The sequence below is a fragment of the Pavona decussata genome, unplaced genomic scaffold (assembly GCF_977016875.1).
Source record: "Pavona decussata unplaced genomic scaffold, jaPavDecu1.1 SCAFFOLD_219, whole genome shotgun sequence".
In the NCBI taxonomy this organism is placed as follows: domain Eukaryota; kingdom Metazoa; phylum Cnidaria; class Anthozoa; order Scleractinia; family Agariciidae; genus Pavona; species Pavona decussata.
The window spans coordinates 927,812-944,972 of NW_028145624.1; the positions used below are offsets into that span (position 1 = coordinate 927,812).

The 17,161-nt window shown below is 39.1% G+C and overlaps 3 pseudogenes across 2 annotated transcripts; 1 reads left to right on the forward strand and 2 right to left on the reverse strand.

The window, feature by feature from the left end:
* Positions 1-8,079: 8,079 nt before the first annotated feature.
* LOC146459405 (uncharacterized) lies at positions 8,080-10,654 on the reverse strand (annotated as a pseudogene). The gene is made up of 3 exons (XR_014857909.1): positions 9,342-10,654; positions 8,719-8,827; positions 8,080-8,239 (listed from the first exon to the last, which is right to left on the reverse strand). The product of XR_014857909.1 is annotated as an uncharacterized LOC146459405 (transcript).
* A 486-nt stretch (positions 10,655-11,140) lies between these two features.
* On the reverse strand, positions 11,141-12,329 carry LOC146459406 (zinc finger MYM-type protein 1-like; annotated as a pseudogene).
* A 103-nt stretch (positions 12,330-12,432) lies between these two features.
* On the forward strand, positions 12,433-16,420 carry LOC146459407 (uncharacterized; annotated as a pseudogene). Its single transcript, XR_014857913.1, has 5 exons — positions 12,433-12,916; positions 13,306-13,452; positions 13,776-14,495; positions 15,211-15,438; positions 15,740-16,420. The product of XR_014857913.1 is annotated as an uncharacterized LOC146459407 (transcript).
* Positions 16,421-17,161: the final 741 nt, after the last annotated feature.

Below are 17,161 nucleotides of genomic sequence, written 5' to 3' on the forward strand. Positions count from 1 at the left end.
TTGCCTGAAGGCTCTCTTTATTCCTTTGGGCATTCACTTCGGCAGCCGCAAAATTAACTCGTTTTTACTTGGTTGAAAAAAGGTGAGAACTTTGCAGGAAAACCAAGATGCGAATTCAAAAGACAGGAACAATTGTCTAATTAAGCAGCCTTGAGCCGCGAAGTTGCGAGAGTATTCCTTTGTTCTTGTTATCAATAGAAACTGCGAGGAATCACTGCAGACGTTTGATGGTTTTAAGTTCTTCGCAAAATACTTTAAGCTGTTATTTATATCAGTGAACGAAGAGTCTTTTGAGAGCTTTAAAAAGAGACCCTAAACGTGGTGTTTTGATCATAGTAAGCCAAGTTTCGATATTTTTCGCCAAGCGGTGCTTAGAGCGGCGAAGTTATTATCCTTAATTAAATTTGTGCATGGGATCATCATCTTCCCGACGCGTGGAAATCAATACCATCTGTTTAATGATAACTTTCTTTACGAAAACGCTAAAACATTGATTTGTATTCCCTGAAGAAAGCACCTTAGGAGCTATGAAAGAGTCAAAAGAGTTCCAATTGTAGTTCACTGTAAGCAAACTGGTATTTGATGTTGTGCGCTTTGTTTGTTACGAGTGAAGACATGGTCGATCGTAATTAAGTTCATGTTACTAAAATACTTGCTTCTAGCGAAGAGATTCCAAAATATCAGACCAAAAAAAGGAAGAAACAAAAGGGAAACTCAGCGTGGAAGTCGCATTCTGATTATACTTAATGACGCATTGACAAACAATGACATCAGCTCTTTGGCCTATGTAGGCACGCGCTCTTTTCAGTTGACCTTATTTACATTTTATATTCAGGGATGCTCTAACTTTTAGCTGAAAAGCAAGAATCTGTTATAGGTCGCTGTCATTAAAGATGACAGACAAGCAAATCGGCAAATCCATGTTTCCGTTTAGCGAACGAAATTTGCTTATTAATTATTCGTTAGTGTGCAGGACGGGAAGTTGTTTTTAAAACTCTCGATACTGAAGCGGCGCTTTGTGAGTCGGTGTGTTCATGGTGACTCATTTCTCTAGCCTCCCCAGGGAGCTTCCACAGGCCAGCAGAAAACTCTAAAACAAAAGATAAAATATCTCACCTACTTCAAAGGCTCTACGATCTTCGGAAACATGCTCTGTTGTCGGAAATTGTTCGACAAAAGAGAACAATAGCTTGAATATATGAATACTTAACGACCCCAAAATTTGGGGTACACACTTAAATCGGCGTGAAGTTGTAATGGTATGTAACCCCACCTGGACTGATTTTTCCTTCATGACATCAGAATATTTGAGAGATGTGGTGGACAACAACATCTTTAAATGTAGCAAATGCTGGAATATTCTTCACCACCACTCTAATGATAAGAGCAGTAACATCAACAACAACAACAACAACTTTTATTTAAAACACGGTGGGTTTTAAAGCTAATATAGCTTATGGGACCGTGTAATAAGTAATTGAAAAATTATTAAAATTGTGTGAGGTCAGTAAAAGGTGAAATATGTACAATAAAAGAAATGAACAGAGTTAATTATTAATTAATAAAAACGAAATCGCTGTCATTTCTGGGACAGCCCGTTTGTGGTGACTCTTCATTAAAGTTCAGGTTTCTGAGGGTGTGAGACTTTTTTGCGGTGTATGACATTGGCAGACTGCAGACCGCAGACTACAGACTGCAGACCGTAGACTGCAGACTGCAGACTGTAAAATAATAACCCTATAACACTGTATACTTTCAAAAATTCTCAGACCACCGCAATAATTTATTTAGGGGCGAGATATTATAAGCTTAATAAATCTCTAAGATTTTGGTTTTCACACTGAATACGCGCATTACTCATTAAATAACCAGCATCACTTTAAGAATTATACTAAAACTACCCACTATAGCCTTTACATGATGTTATTTCCTTCGCAAAAAACATTGGTTCAGTGCGTGTTAACATGAAATGGTTCTGCTAGCGGTGTTCATATTATTAATTGCGGATCGAGCGGATAGCATCTATTACACATGGTTTCTCATTCACAGTATTTAGATTTCTTCCACATCACAAATAAGGCCGACGATTTATTTCCGGTATTCCAGGGTTTAGTTCATTTCTGGTATATTCTAACATTCCACAGACCAATTGCTCAAACAAATCAGATGTCAATATCCCACCGCATTCCGAATTTTCTTTGCTGAAGAATTACATAATAAACAAGTATTAGTCGGCTACTTGTTATTATCATACAACGATAACCTATTAAGAAGAAAAAGAAATAATCGTACCTTGAATCCGTCGAAGCCATTTCTTATGAACCTTTACTGCCAAAGACAACTTGGGAACGAGGCTGTTGTAACTTTAGGCGGGAAAAATCAACCTCGTCGATTTCCAATTTTTTTTGACGTTGCTTTATTGATGATGACGTCACCTTTATTCTTATGTTTCAATATGTATTATTTAACAATTAACAGTCTTTGGTCTGCAGTCTGTGGTCTGCGGTCTGCAGTCTGCAGTCTGCAAATGTCATACACCAGAATTTTTTGCCCTTTTGGCATAATCCCTGGCACTTATGGCGGATGGTTCTAAAAGATTCCATACAATAGATCCTCTGTAAGAAATAGAGTAAGTGTCCCTCATTGTCCTCAGCAGAAGGAAGAAAGTCCGCATTCTCTTAATTATTCACAGACTGGATGGGTTTGTCATTAGCCAGATGGTTTGCAGCAATTCGGTTCGGCACAGCATTTACGTTAAACCAATGAATGCTCTTGTTTTTGTTTGTGCTAGACATGTGTTTCACTTTCATCCTTAAGTCAAGGTTATCACCAGTAATTTGATAAGGCGCAGGATAGGCCATTTCCAAATGCTTTCGAAATTGTTTCAAAATTCATGAACTCAAATTCCCACAGTTCGATATGTTTATCTCACCTATCACAAAGTCAAATGCTTTATCATCAAATCTGGTGCCTGGTCGAAGTTCAACTCTGTCTTTTATATCCCCAATGGAGAGGGAAGTGCCAATTTCTTGACCAATGTCCTGAGTGTCATTACTATTTGGGTTTGAAGAATAGTGCATGTCATCAACACAACCGACCAGCAATCACGAGGCTGGAAATGAAAGGCCAAGCTCAGCTACATTAATGGTTTCCAGGCCATCAGGATCAATCTCTATTTCTCCTTCCTTGACAACTTCCAGAATGGTGGAGAGAACTGACTGCCGTTTGCAACTACGCTCAATGCTGCCTTTCCACTCCTTGACTAGGTCATCAAAATGTTCTCCAAATGCAATCTGCTGTGACTCATGCATATGTCCCAGCGACTAAATCTCTTGTAAAGCTGTCAAAACAAGAAAGATTATTGTGAATTTTCCTGAGAAGAATTATACAAAAAGTGTCAGTTTCCATCGGTACCCTCGAAATTAACCCAATTAACTTTATTCAGGTTGCACTTTTAAAGGACCTGGGGTGAGGAAGAGTAGCGTTACATTTTCAGTCAAATTTAGTCGTCTTTTTTGTTATTTTAAACTATGGGGTTGTTAAGAAATGAAACATTACAGCAGGTGCGTTTTGCAGACACCAGCCGCTTGCATGACGTGAGGCAACTACTTCACAACAAATCTTTATCCAAAATTTATATCCAGTTAAATTATTATTTGGTAAATGTACCTGCTTCTGGCCCCTCCATGCCACAACAACACTGACATGTGAGAGCGTTCGCTGACATGGCAGGGTTACCAGTCCGGGCCATAGACATTTTTGTCTATATGGTTTCTTGAAATATGATTGGTCGAGGCAAAATCAAAACAAGGAAATTTGGCCAATAGGAACTGGGGCAACCTAGACCTTGTGCACGGAAATGTACACGGCGGCCATATTGCAACGCGACAACTTCACCGTAGAAAACACACACAAAAGTGACAATTTAACGAGAAACAACATTTAATTCTGGATTTGTACGTCATGAATTTATTGTATGTTCTAATTTTCGATATCGATTGACATCAGCTCTCCATTCTCGCACTCTGCTAAGGACGTGCGGACTCTATCGAGCACAGCTTCTTTGTGCTTATGTGGACCTTCAACTTGAATAGTTGCCAGGCTGTAAGCCCCTCCACCAGCTTGTTTATTTCTTTGAAACTTTTGAGCTGCGTTGGGACGAACAGTAACTGTCGGTTCTCCATTGACAATCCTTAGAGAAAAGAGATTGCAAAATTCGGACCGACGAATTCGAAAGCTGTTCACCAGTGCAAGTAAACTGGATAGCTTCGTTTCAATTTATTACACAGAAAAATTATTCAGACTTAGGAGATAACAGATAATTCACTTACCCTTCAATCTGCGATATCTTGCAACACTCCAGAAGGTAGGATAGTTCCCTGTTTAAAAGATTCTGAATTCTCCCGATCTGAGACCCTCGCACATCTTCCAAAGTGTAACTCTTTCGCTGTGATTTGCTGTAAATGGCCATTTTTCGCAAAGGCCCCAGAATTAGTTCCACTTCGGCAGGGACAAGACATGCCAGTGCGAAGGGATCATACTCGTTGTAAGCTTCCTTTCTAACGATGAATGGTGTCCCAGATGGTGCTTTTACTTTGAAATGGTGATATGTGAAAGTTATGCAAATTAAACAGCGTAAGCGATGGTGATAAGCGCTACAGTAAGGCTTTGTTTTCTAAAGGAATTCACATGAAGTGCAGTAAGGCAAGAAGTTTAAAAAAAATATCACTGCTGCAAAACTTACCCTTTGATTTGGACGCCTTTGATAGAAATTCTGAAAAAGCCCATTGCCATGCTGAAGGATTGCGCTCACTTTGTTCCGAGGATTTGAGATCTTGACCAGCTCGATCAACTCTCCCGTTTCCGGTGAGATGTCCAAATGACACTTCTAGAATGCTAGTGACCAATGAAATAACTACTTCGTTCAATGTTGGTTAATTTGTGGTGCTGTGAACAACTCTTATTACACTGCTCTTATACAAGCGTTTCGCGAGGACTTTTTTTGTGAATTTAACTTTTAAAAACTTGAAGTGATCTCAAAAATTCTTATAGAACCATGAATTCGATAAGCCCTGATGTTAACGGCACTGGTGGCGAAGCTTGGTAAGTAATATTCTTTCCTTGTGCTCATGTGTTAGCCAGTTGAAACCTTTCCGATTCGTGCACGTGTATATCGAATTTACAATGGCAATTGTACTTAAACCACTGAATTTATTTTCGCAGTGAAACTTCACAAAAGGCCGAATTAAAAAGAAAGGCACCGCGAAGTGGGAAAGAGAAAATAGCCTACATAAGCAATTCCCAGGCGATGTCTTCCGCGCTTTACCGGCGCAAGGCGACTTTATTTCAGAAGGGTCGCACTCTTCACACCATGACCAAGGCTTAAATACTTATTGTAATCGATCGTAAGGGACAGAGTTTTGTCGGCGGTTTTCTGGGCCTTTTAGAAACATATAATAAAGGAATACTTAAGCCCACCCAATGCGAGCACAGATACGAGGCTTAGGAGACTTCAGCAGACCCTGATCGCCCTGAAATCGAACCGCTCGAAGACACTCCTGAACATATCAATATTGATCAACGTTTAGTTGGCGTTCAAGGGCATTCATCAACGAGAGATGAGACTCACGTCCCTCCTTCAAGAAAGAGGTTGCACTATGGTGATAGTCCTGACGCTGTGATACCAACTCCTGTTAAGGAATTATTGTTCAATAAACCGATGCCGCAACTCACCGACAAAGAGAAAAATGATGTACCCACGGTCCAGAAACAGAGTAAAATATCATTTATTTCTGACAAGAGCATAGAGATCTTTGTTGCTGGAGAGGAAAAGTGACAGCAGATACGGTATGTATGATCAGTCAATGACCCTCGTCAGCTAAATAAACTGTTATTGTTCCTGTTAACTTATGGGCATTTCGCAAAACAATCAGAACAATATGTTTTGTTAATTAATGTTTCTTGAAGCTAAATGGACCGTCAAAATACATAGCGCTACATAGCATCTGAATATGTGCTAGTGTTTCTGTTACATTAAATTGTTTTTTTGTTTGTTTTTTTGGTTTTTGAAAAACTACTGCAGTATACCAATTGAAAAAAAGGAGGAGCGGTGGAATCTCGCATAAAAAAGTTGATGTACATGTACATGTAGGTGCTTATTGAATGTTTTGAAACAAACTGCTGAAAATTAAAAGCATCCCATAACTACTGTGGTTTTGTCGTTTTTGGTTTGACAAGCACCCCCAGTTATACCCTCACCCCTCCAAGACAACTCAGTCAGTATGCATCTCATTCATGTAACTATTATGGTTAAGATGAAAAAGATCTCCAACGCATCAACCCTCCTTGTTTGAAATTATTTATTTCTACGACAGTCACTGATGCCTCACTGCTACAAAATTCAATTGTTCGTTCTTTTACTGGTACATTCCGATAAATTTTTTGTACTTGTAATCAGGAGAAACCTTACACTGAACTCGAGGAAAAAAATCCATTTAAATCACCACTGATATAACTTTTTTTGGATTAAATCTAGGCCACATGATATTCATCACTGTTCATGCAGCCTTCTATTGCAACTTAATGGCAGAGAAACATTCTTTGGTACAGTATGCGATGTGCGACAAATGCAGACTTGCAGACTTGCAGACTTGCAGAGTTAATGGACTCAACATACTGGCCTTTCCCAATTCATTTTAAAAATAATATTGTGTAACCCCCGCCATTCCACATCATGCGCTGTCCGCTTAGTACGTTACTTGGCTACTTTCACGGTTGTCTTTCAGGACAACCGTGAAGACTTGCCGACCTGCATACTTCCGGATTTTTGCGACTTTGGAATTTAACGAGAATTATATGCTAGTGTTGTTGATTCCATGGAGTGTTGCTGATTCACTAGCTCGCGGCATTTAGTACGATCGAGTGATATAATCCCCTGTGGAGGCATGTGTTGTTTACGAAATTGTAAGAGCTAAAATCTTGCGCAGGAATTTTTAAATTCAAACTAACTTTGGCATGGCGACCACTTGAGCAACACGTCTACATAATTTTTATGCTATTCTGACTTTGAACTCAGATATCTCGATAACCAATTAAAATATCGGAAAAGCCTTATTAATGTCTTTTGAATAACGCTGTGCAGCTAATTCGTTCTTGCCAGGCGTTCGATACCCGATAAATTCAATCCAACAGGCCTCGTTCGTCGGAGAGTTTACCTGATCCTGATATTTTAGAAAATAAAAAAAACCACTAAAATTGTGTTTTTGTCAGAACCTAGCCCTTATTATGCTGTCCACTATTATATAGTTTGACAACGTTTTCTCAAAACTGGCGCACGTACGAATTTTATTCCTGAAGGACAATCGTGAAAGTAGCCAAGTATCAAAGCGTACCAAGCCGACAGCGCATGATATGGAATGGCGGAGGTTACACAATATTATTTTTACAATGAATTGCGAAAGGCCGGTATGTTGAGTCTGCAAGTCTGCAGTCTGCATTTGTCGCACACCGTACAGTATGTGCATGCATACATGAAATTTAACATAGTGAAATAGTGAACTGCTGCCCCTGATGGCTTTTGATACAATGCTCACTAACACTCGCCTTTTCAACCTCCTCCCCACATTCGGAACAAAGCAGAACATCATCAATAACTCCCCTACACACCAGATAGGGCAAACCATCCATTATGATTTTTAAGCCACTCACGATCTTGAAGATCATGTGGGTTGTAGCGCTTCACATTGTTTGCCTTGCCAACTCTGTGCAATACTTCCTTTAAGGCATCAGATGAATTTGGACTTACAAAGATTGGGTCACCTGCTACAACTTTCACAGGGTGGTCAGGATGGTTGGAGGGGACATGCTGAAATTCATCATGGCAATATGCCAACTTCTCTTTCAAAAAAATATGTCCCTCCTCTTTTTCATCAATGGTGAATCCAAACTGGGTCTCCTTCACCCGTTGCTGATAGCAAGGAATGGGGGCTATTAGTGCAGTACCCAAAATGTCGCTCCCCTGAACTTGCTTTTCAGCAGCTTTAAGGCTGACCCTGAAATCATGATTGACACACTTCCTCTTCGTCCGTTCCATGGTTGTTTGGCAAACAGGGCAAACACATCTTTCTTCATTCGCTTTTATTTAATCTACACGCAGGTCAATGTCATCTTTCCATTCACCGTTGACTTTATTTTGCTCCTTTAGCAAATCAAGAAGAAGTTCATGGATCATCTTTTTGTTCTGAAGTCATAAGGAAATATTCAAGCAATATCAAACATTGTTACAATGTCTTGCAGTTGGTTGAGATAATGGCATGAGCAAGGTATTTAAACCAAACACTAAGCACAGTAATGCAAAAGCACAATAACTTCAAATTACTGTTAATAAGCAAAGTTAAATCCAACACCAATAAATTGCTACTGATTATCATGTGTGTTAAGGCACCTGTTTATGATAGAAAGCTTGGAAATAAATTCCTTCAAAATCAGTGCATGTTAGAAAACCAGTCACACTTCTCCTGATACATTGCATGTACACTTCTTGCAATTTCAGACCACAAAATCTGTGTTTCAGTAAAATGACTGCGTGCTCTACAGATAGCTAAAACAAAAACCTCTTTGTGTTTGAGGTACCTTGCTAGCCAATACAGAAAGCAAAAATTATCGACTGTCTCTAAGTCTAAAGTCTCTTGCATACGTTTGCTCATATGAAACCCTTACCTCATGGCGAGTCAAGTCCTTGTTGGCCTCTGAAGCAGAGCACATGTCCAAAAGCTTTACCTTATCCTCTTCACTTTCCTTCCTAAGTTCACTTTTCTTAGACCATGAACTGAAAAAAGTATAAATTGCATACATTGAACATGTTGCTATGATGAGAAGGATTAGTAAGTTGCTACATCTAACCTTTCATGAGATTTCCTGGTACAAAAATATCATTTGAGCTTACACTCTGAACAATCAATACTGATTTTTAGGAAAAACGCGACTACGGTATATTTATTTCTACATCTTCTGGCTAAGTAATGTAGGTAGTTGTACATATCAGTGGAAAGTACACTCCCTCTCTCACTTAGCTCCAACACAAAACTGTTGTTACCAGTAAACTGCATGCCTTAAAGAGTAAGGTCCATGTTACATGTAAATTTTGTGAATTTTTTTTCTCTAACCATTTCCTTACCAGTGGCAACCCAAGGTCATTCTTTTAGTTCCTTGCCTTAGTTATCACTGCAGCTTTCAGCTTTTTTGTGTGTAAAATATTAAAGCACATTCAGTAAAAACAAAATATTACAGAAATAATAACTACATATAGCAGACTTGAAGTGACCATGTACACTTTTACTTACCCTGGAGAAAGACTTTGGTCCCATTGCAAAGTTCCATCTGGATGGACTGGAGCCACACAAACACTAGTTAGAACACTAATCTGTGATCGGTTATCCTTTCGGACAGTCTATTTTTTGATGAGAACTTGATCATTGTCAATAGCAACAAGAATATCACCACCAGGAACTTGAGGGACATCCATGGTCAAATTGTTCAGCCACGTTCGGGCACTTGTGATACCACAAGCAGGATGGAACTTCCCATACATATTTAGGACTAGATTGCTACGAGTGACTGAGTATGCAAATAAATTTGATGCAAGCATCAAGGGGCTAATGAAAGACGGCTGCACTAGGGAATAAAGTTGATCAACACTCATAGCTTTCTGAAAAGGTTGAGTTTTTTCATTTGCAAGTGCATTGACTGCAGAAGCAAGAATGGAATTTCTGGCGTGAAACCATTTATGAGGTGTAACTTTCAAGAGCACAAGTAGACTTTTGTAGGTTTGATCACAGGATGAAATATCTTTTTGGATATTTTCTTTTTCGTGCTGGAAAATTGTTGAAGTCAGATTAATTTTATTGTGACTGTTCAAACAATAAATGAATGTTTCAAGGTTCTCTCTGTCCAGAAAAATGAGATTAAACCGTAGTCAGCAAGTTCTTAGCACATGCAAGGGCCGACTCCCTGTCCAACAACGGAATGTTTTCAATTAGTGACCTAAATTCTTGGCAAGAATTCTTCTCTTCTGTTTCAATTTCCTCACCGCTCTCAGTGTCACTTTCGTTATCTTTCGTCACAACCTTTTTTCCTTCAACACTTTTTGGAGGACGCCCTCTGGCTTACTTGTTACATGGACAGTTTCCTTCAGTCCACAAATTAAAGCGTTTTGAGGTTGACACTTTGGCCTGCACATCTGTATTACCACGAATTCGATAAAGTGACTGTTTGCATCCAGCGCAGATACTATTGGGATGAATATCTTCCAAGTTTTCCTCGATGTTTATTTGAAATTGGCTCAGTAACTCATTTTTAAATAAACTTTTGTCAGCACAAGCAGATTTTTTTGAAAGGGCATTTCCACACAGTCGACAAGCTGTCCTTAAAAACGATAAATGATCATCCATGAGCTGCAAAGGAGACCAAAATAGGAGCTTTTGAACTGAAAGTCAGTAGATAAGCAACAGATGACACTTGAAGAGATAATGTACCCGAAGAGCAACGTATCTGGATGTCACACTAAAAACAAACAAGGTGCACTTGAATTCCGTTTTGATGTTCATGCAAACACCACTGCATTTACATGTATCTCTTCTTAAAAAATTACTGGGAATAAAATTCTTGTGATTTTGATGCGAGGAGTGGTAGTGTGACATAAAGGACAATGCATGTAAGAAAACTTATGTATGTAATTCCAAATAATGACTGCACCATAAATAGGTCTTAGGCCTTATTGCAATGTTATGTGTTTAAACCTGATCACAAAAGCATCTCAGAGATAAAAAACCAAGGTCTAAAACCAATATAATACAACTATCCACCAGCTTAAAACAAGAGCAAAACAGAACCTTTAGAATAGCAGATGCTACTACTCTTTAAGAAGCAATGGCGGCGAAGGGCAATACTAAGAGGTCTAAAGCTTGGTTCACACTTGTGACATAAGCATAAGCATACGAATGTTCACACTTGTGACATAAGCATAAGAAAGGTGACATACGCAGGCGCATTGGTCCCATTGCAAAGTTCCATCTGGATGGACTGGAGCCACACAAACACTGGTTAGAACACTAATCTGTGCTCGGTTATCCTTTCGGACAGTCTATTTTTTGATGAGAACTTGATCATTGTCAATAGCAACAAGAATATCGGTCGTTAAGAATGTCTGTCGCTTTGGTGAGTTGTCAAAAAAAACGGAACAATTCATGGCAAGAATCCATCATGTTCTGGATTGAATTTATTTTGCAAGCATGGCATATAACAAGGTTGATGGAATGAAGGCAGCAACCTTGGTACTCTGCATCAGGTGCGTCCTTAGCTAGCTCAGCTTGAACTCTCTTTTTATCTGAACTCATTGACGCAGTTGTGTCATATGCTTGACCACGACAATTTCTAATTGAACCCTGAGAACCCTGAGAAGTCATTTCGTGGGCAATTAACGAGAAGTGGGGATTCTTCTCAAGGCATTTTCTAAAATATTCACGAATCGTGTCAGCAATAACCCCAATCACTTCATTTTGGACAGTTTTGCTCGTATACCGTGCATTTTGTGGTCCGGAAATGAGATGTTCCTTAAGTACAGGGTTGCTCTCTGCCAGGAGATGAAGGATAGCGATACAATAACCTTCATTCAATGCTGGAGGTTCTGCAAACTGCACTTGATCACCTAGGTACCCGCGCAAAGCAATTTGCTGCTTTGTACACAACAGCACGGCATCTACGATATAAGGCAATATTGCTCTTTTTGCTTGGGCATTTCTCATGGCAATTGTATTAATCTGCATGTCAATCCGTCTTTCAATGTTTGCCAGTTGGGCTCTCGCACAAGCAGCACGGTCTAAAGATGTCTTGTGGTATTCTTTGGTTTCGTGGCTATCGAGTTTCTCTTTAGATTTGTTATAGTTTCTGAAAGGAGTCCCTAATGCTTCTTTCTCTCCGCTTATTAAGAACAAGGGGCATGACATTTACCAGCCGCCTTTTAATTCATCGTGAGCGCTATAGGCTAGCCATCTGCATTGATCAAGCCATCTTGTTTGGAACGTCATTTGTTTCCTAGTGTCAAGAGCAGAGGAAGCTGCTGGCTGACATCAGTTGTCAAGAAACTGTATTTTCTCGGCGTCACTTTATTTAACTGATGTTTGAGCGATTCCGCTAACGTCATAGGGTGCAACTAATGGTGAGACATGTGACTCAACTCACCTTGGAAGAAAGCATGTGTTATCTTCAACGTCCAGCAAAAGGGAGAAGCAAAAATCCTTCATAAATTAACGTTCATAACCTTCAGCATACATATTGTAAAGCCTATCTACGACAATTAAATTTCAGAGAATTGAATTCTCGGCACTAAATTATAAAATTGTCGTAGGTAGGCTCCAATGAACCCAAGAGACAAATTTCGTGTCTGCCCATTGCCTCCATTTGGATGTTACATTCCTTGCTGATGGCCTTGTTGCTGCTCAAGACACATATAACAAGAAATTTAATGCCCCGAATACATCACAAGAGTTGTTGAAGGCTCTTTGTTGGGAAAGGGTAGAATTTAACACCTTGTTGCAGCAAGCACAGTGTTTCATTGAGAAATATGAAACAATGAAAGCATGTCTGTGCCAGCAAGCCCCAAGAGAGAAGGATGTTGTCACAGCCTTAAAAAATGTGGAACATGATGCGTTAACGTACCTCAGGAACCTATTTATCAAAAAGAGGCAGCCTGGGGCAACCCATGTTCTTTTGTTTTTGGTGAGCGATGAGCGGCGGAACAAGAAGTCGTATGCTTTGCCGGTGCAATATATCCCTTACAAAAGCATCAAAGACCAGTATGTTAGAGATATGACTGATGCCATAAAGTCTAAAATGATGGAGATGGATTTAAAGCCAGTTGGTAAGTTAGATGGGATTATATTCTGATGTTTTAAGGTTAGCAAAGGGCTGTTAAAGTAGTGATCATTTTCTTACATTAATTTGAACATTGATACCTCATTGTAGCAGAATTATTCCTTTTGAGAATAATGGATTATTCTAGAAAGTGACACAGACATACCCGGATTTCTTTTTTTCGGAGTATGCCTGTGTCACTTTCTAGAATAATTCATCATTCTCATTCACTCACCAGGCTGGAAATATACGATCACATTTATTTCATTAATCCTTTTGTTGTCTTATCATTCTTATGTCTTAAAATATATGGGTGGGGTTTCCCGCTAAATACTGCATGCAGCACTGTTCATATTTCACAAAAATTAAGCAAATGCTGGTTGATCATTCTGGTAGGCGCTGTTAGCGATGGTGAGTTTAACAGTCTCCGGACCCAGGGTTCAACTCGGCCACTACACAAATGGCAAATCATCCACGATGCAAAGGAAAGTGTTAGTCGACAAAGTGAGCAGACATTAATTTCAATGCTGAAAAAGACAGGAGGTAACTAATAAATAAAAGTAAAAAAATGTTTCATTTTTATCATTATTGATGTGGGATAGCTTATTTTTTCACTTGGAAGTTTTTCAAAGTAGGCCAATTTAACCAGTGCATGTTAACACTACTGTTTACTTTATTTTTGGGGCATTTTACTCACTATACAGTACTGATTTCTTCCATAATAGTTTGATGTTGAATGTTTTATATCGCCACTGTTCTTTTTTTTTTTTATATTGGTAAAAATCATAACCCCTAATTTAACAGTGTCAGAAAACTATGTTACCTTAAGGTCATGTTACATACTTTGTATTTTTCTTTTGACAAAGAAACATTGGATGGCTCCCCAGTTGTTGCTAGGAGAGATATTTCTATCCCAAAAGAGATCATTGAAGAACTGCATCAGCTGCAAGCAAGGGATGGCCTGACATGGGAAGATGCTGTTACCAGTGTGAGGGGCTCCCTGGTTCCAGAAGGTTATACACCTTACCCCTTCAAACCCAGTACCCGTGAAAGTTTGGTTGATAAATTGAGATCACTTGTGGCAACCTGTCGTTACCGGCACAGAATTGAAGAGCTATACAGGGAGGGTGTTGACTTCACCTGCCACATGTACGTTCCTGAAAAAGATGCCATAACTAATGATTTTTTCCATGAACGTGAAGACCATTGTCACATCTGAAGCGCATATGGAAACATACAAGAGAGAAAGGCCCTGAAGGGATGAATTTTCAGGGATTTGATGACGCCGTACGTGATCCGACAACTGGATTGACACTTGCAGCCCTGCGAGGCGAACGTAAGCAGTCAGTGCAGGATGCTGAGAGGATGTTATCATTTTTGGTTGCCAAGTTTTTGAGGGAACATGGTTATGAGATGGAGGCTACATATGTACAAATTGTAGCTGACTGGCATGAAGCTGCGGATGGGCGTGGCATCTCACAGCTTGAACGTTGCAGAAAAAATTATGCAATGCTGAACTTAATTTTAGATGAGTGGATGCCTTGGCATACCGAACTTTATGACTTCAGATCCATTGACATCAACAGGTATTTTGAAAACTTTGGTTCATTTCCTTTCATGACTGTGTGGGTTTCTTCAGTCTTCCCACACTGGTTTTTACTACATATGTCATACATATGTCATCTTCGAACTAAATCTTAAGAGGACATGTATTTCTCCCCTGGAATCCTTCACATTTAAAGAGAATATCTCAGGCAATATTGGAGTGATGCTGCTCAAACTTAGAACCAATGATGTATGCCAGGTAAGGAACAAAATGACACCCAAATCAACGTTACTGCTTTGAACCAAATATCAGCATTTTTGACAAGATAAAGAGAGCCTACGTCTCCTCCCTAGCTCATTGTGAGTAAATGATCTCTGGTTAAGACAAACAATGAGAAAGGCAATCGAGCATTAAATGAACCAGAAAGCAAAATTGTTGCCATGACAACTGCACAGTGGGGGTTATTTTGTGTCTTCCCTGAGGTACCATACTGGTGCCAAGTTTGAGCAGCATCACTTCAATATTTCCCGAGATGATTCTGGATTTGGTGATTTGTCTTTGTGCTGAAACGATTTGTGATGTCATCAATTTTTGAACAAAAACTTGAATATCTCTGGAACGAGAGAAGTTATTCAGAAAAATTAAATTCCATTCTTGCTCTTTTTGAAAGGCCTTTAAAATGAGCAAAAGGTATTTTTTTTACTTCATAGGCACTTAAATTGTGTAATGTGCTTGTTTGGTTTTTGTCTTTTTAGGCCTGTAAAGGAAATATGTGGCTTTTCACGTGAAACAGTAGTGGCTGTGACAACCAATATAGAAAGCATGGAATTTCGAAGGTGTCAGAACAACGAGATTGGATATGAGGAACATCCTAGGGCAGGCTCAACGGATGACGTAGAGGCCATCATTGCCTTTTTCCACAGGATTCTTGGTGTTGTCTTCACCCTGAAGCAGTTTAAAGCAGGATGGAGAAACATTGTAAGGTGTGTGCACTGGTGTCAGTATTTTTTTCAGTAAGTTCGTCCCTTTAGAAATTTTCAAAAACATTTGAAGATTCACATAACATGAAGGCTTTTTTCGACCCACTTGTTGAACTGTTGTATTTTTGATAACAGTTAGATGTAATAGTAATGTTGACCATGGAGAATGCTAACAAGTAACATCAACACATTTCATCTGCAATGCATTTGTACAGGGAAAAAAAAAGTCCAGTACATATCCAACATTATGCAAAGAATGAACTTGGACTAAACAATAATGATTACTTATTTTGGCAACTTTTAGGGAGTTTACAAAGAGAATGTCGCCAGACCTTCCATTCTATTATTGGACCTTGAATGACAGATTCAGAGATGAGGATCAGATGACATCCTTTGACCAGCTTCCTGATGGTGCAGAAGACAACCAAGACCCGACTTGTCATCCACTGCGATTACATCGCCTGCGCATCAATCGTAGAGAGGATGCATCCATCATTTGTGCAGGTCGTTCCTTTCTACCTGCACAAAACCAGACCAGTATTCGGCAACGAATCCACCGGCCACTGGCCCAACTCCCTGATCCTAGAAATATGCCCTAAGGCAGTTGAACATAGTCTTGTAAAAGCAAAGGCCCTGAAGGCCCCCTCCCCCCTATACTCAAGCAGGGTTTTAACCCAGACTTTGCTTCTGTAGTTAATGAAGCAAATTCCCCTACAGTCCCTGTTGTCATCACCCCTTTTTGAAGTTGTGGTAATTTTTCATTTTTTTCACTAATTACCTTGCTGTACAAACTGTGTTCAACTATCTTTTAAGAATTTGTAAATAACTTTTGCCTCTTTTAAGAATTTGTAAATAACTTTTGCCTTTGGTTCCTCCTTTATAGTACAGATAACCTCAGTGTTCATGGGTCATTCAGTGAGGTTCTGTTGAATCATGTAAGGAAAATTGGCCATTGCAATATTTAAGGTTCTCTTCAGTTGCTCTAGCTGTTTACACTAATAAAACTGTAGTGTAGACTTTCCTTGTTTTTACTATGAAAAGGAGAAGCAAGAAATTTGAAATCTAGCAATGGAATGTTAATTAAAAAAATGCATTTTGTACATTTATTAGCAATTTTAGCAATTTTTTATTGTGTAGATCCTCATTGGATAAGTTGTTCATAGTGTAAGATATTTTTAACTTGAAAGAAAAAAGCTTCCAAAACTCAAAGCAAATTTGAATGTTTTCGTTCCACTTGCTGGAACAGTCAAATAAATTGAGATGTGATCAGGGGCGCTTTCCATTCAACAAAAAAAACCGGTTCAAGATTTCGGAATTTCTGCTGGTCAAATGGAACGGGTCCCTGAACTTGTGAATCACGTGAGGAGGCTTACAGTCAACCCAGGTCACGCGTGAACGATATTTTTGAAATTTGAACGGAGTTTAGAAATTTACATGTCAGTTTAATTTGAAAATCGCCAACGAGATTTCAGAGTTCCCGTATAAATTTCCCTAGCTTATTGACGGTATAAAGCTATGAATTTTTCCTTACATTGCAAAATTTTTTATTTAAAGAATAGCAATTGTTTCCCTAGTATTTTGAATCTTTTTTTCAGTTAATGCGTCTTTTTCGGAACGATTTCCAGAGAAATGTCCAACATTCCATTCACACGTCGGACATTACAAAGAGAAATTCGAATGTTCATTTCATTCTTGGAAATACTGTTTACACGTAACCTGGATTGAA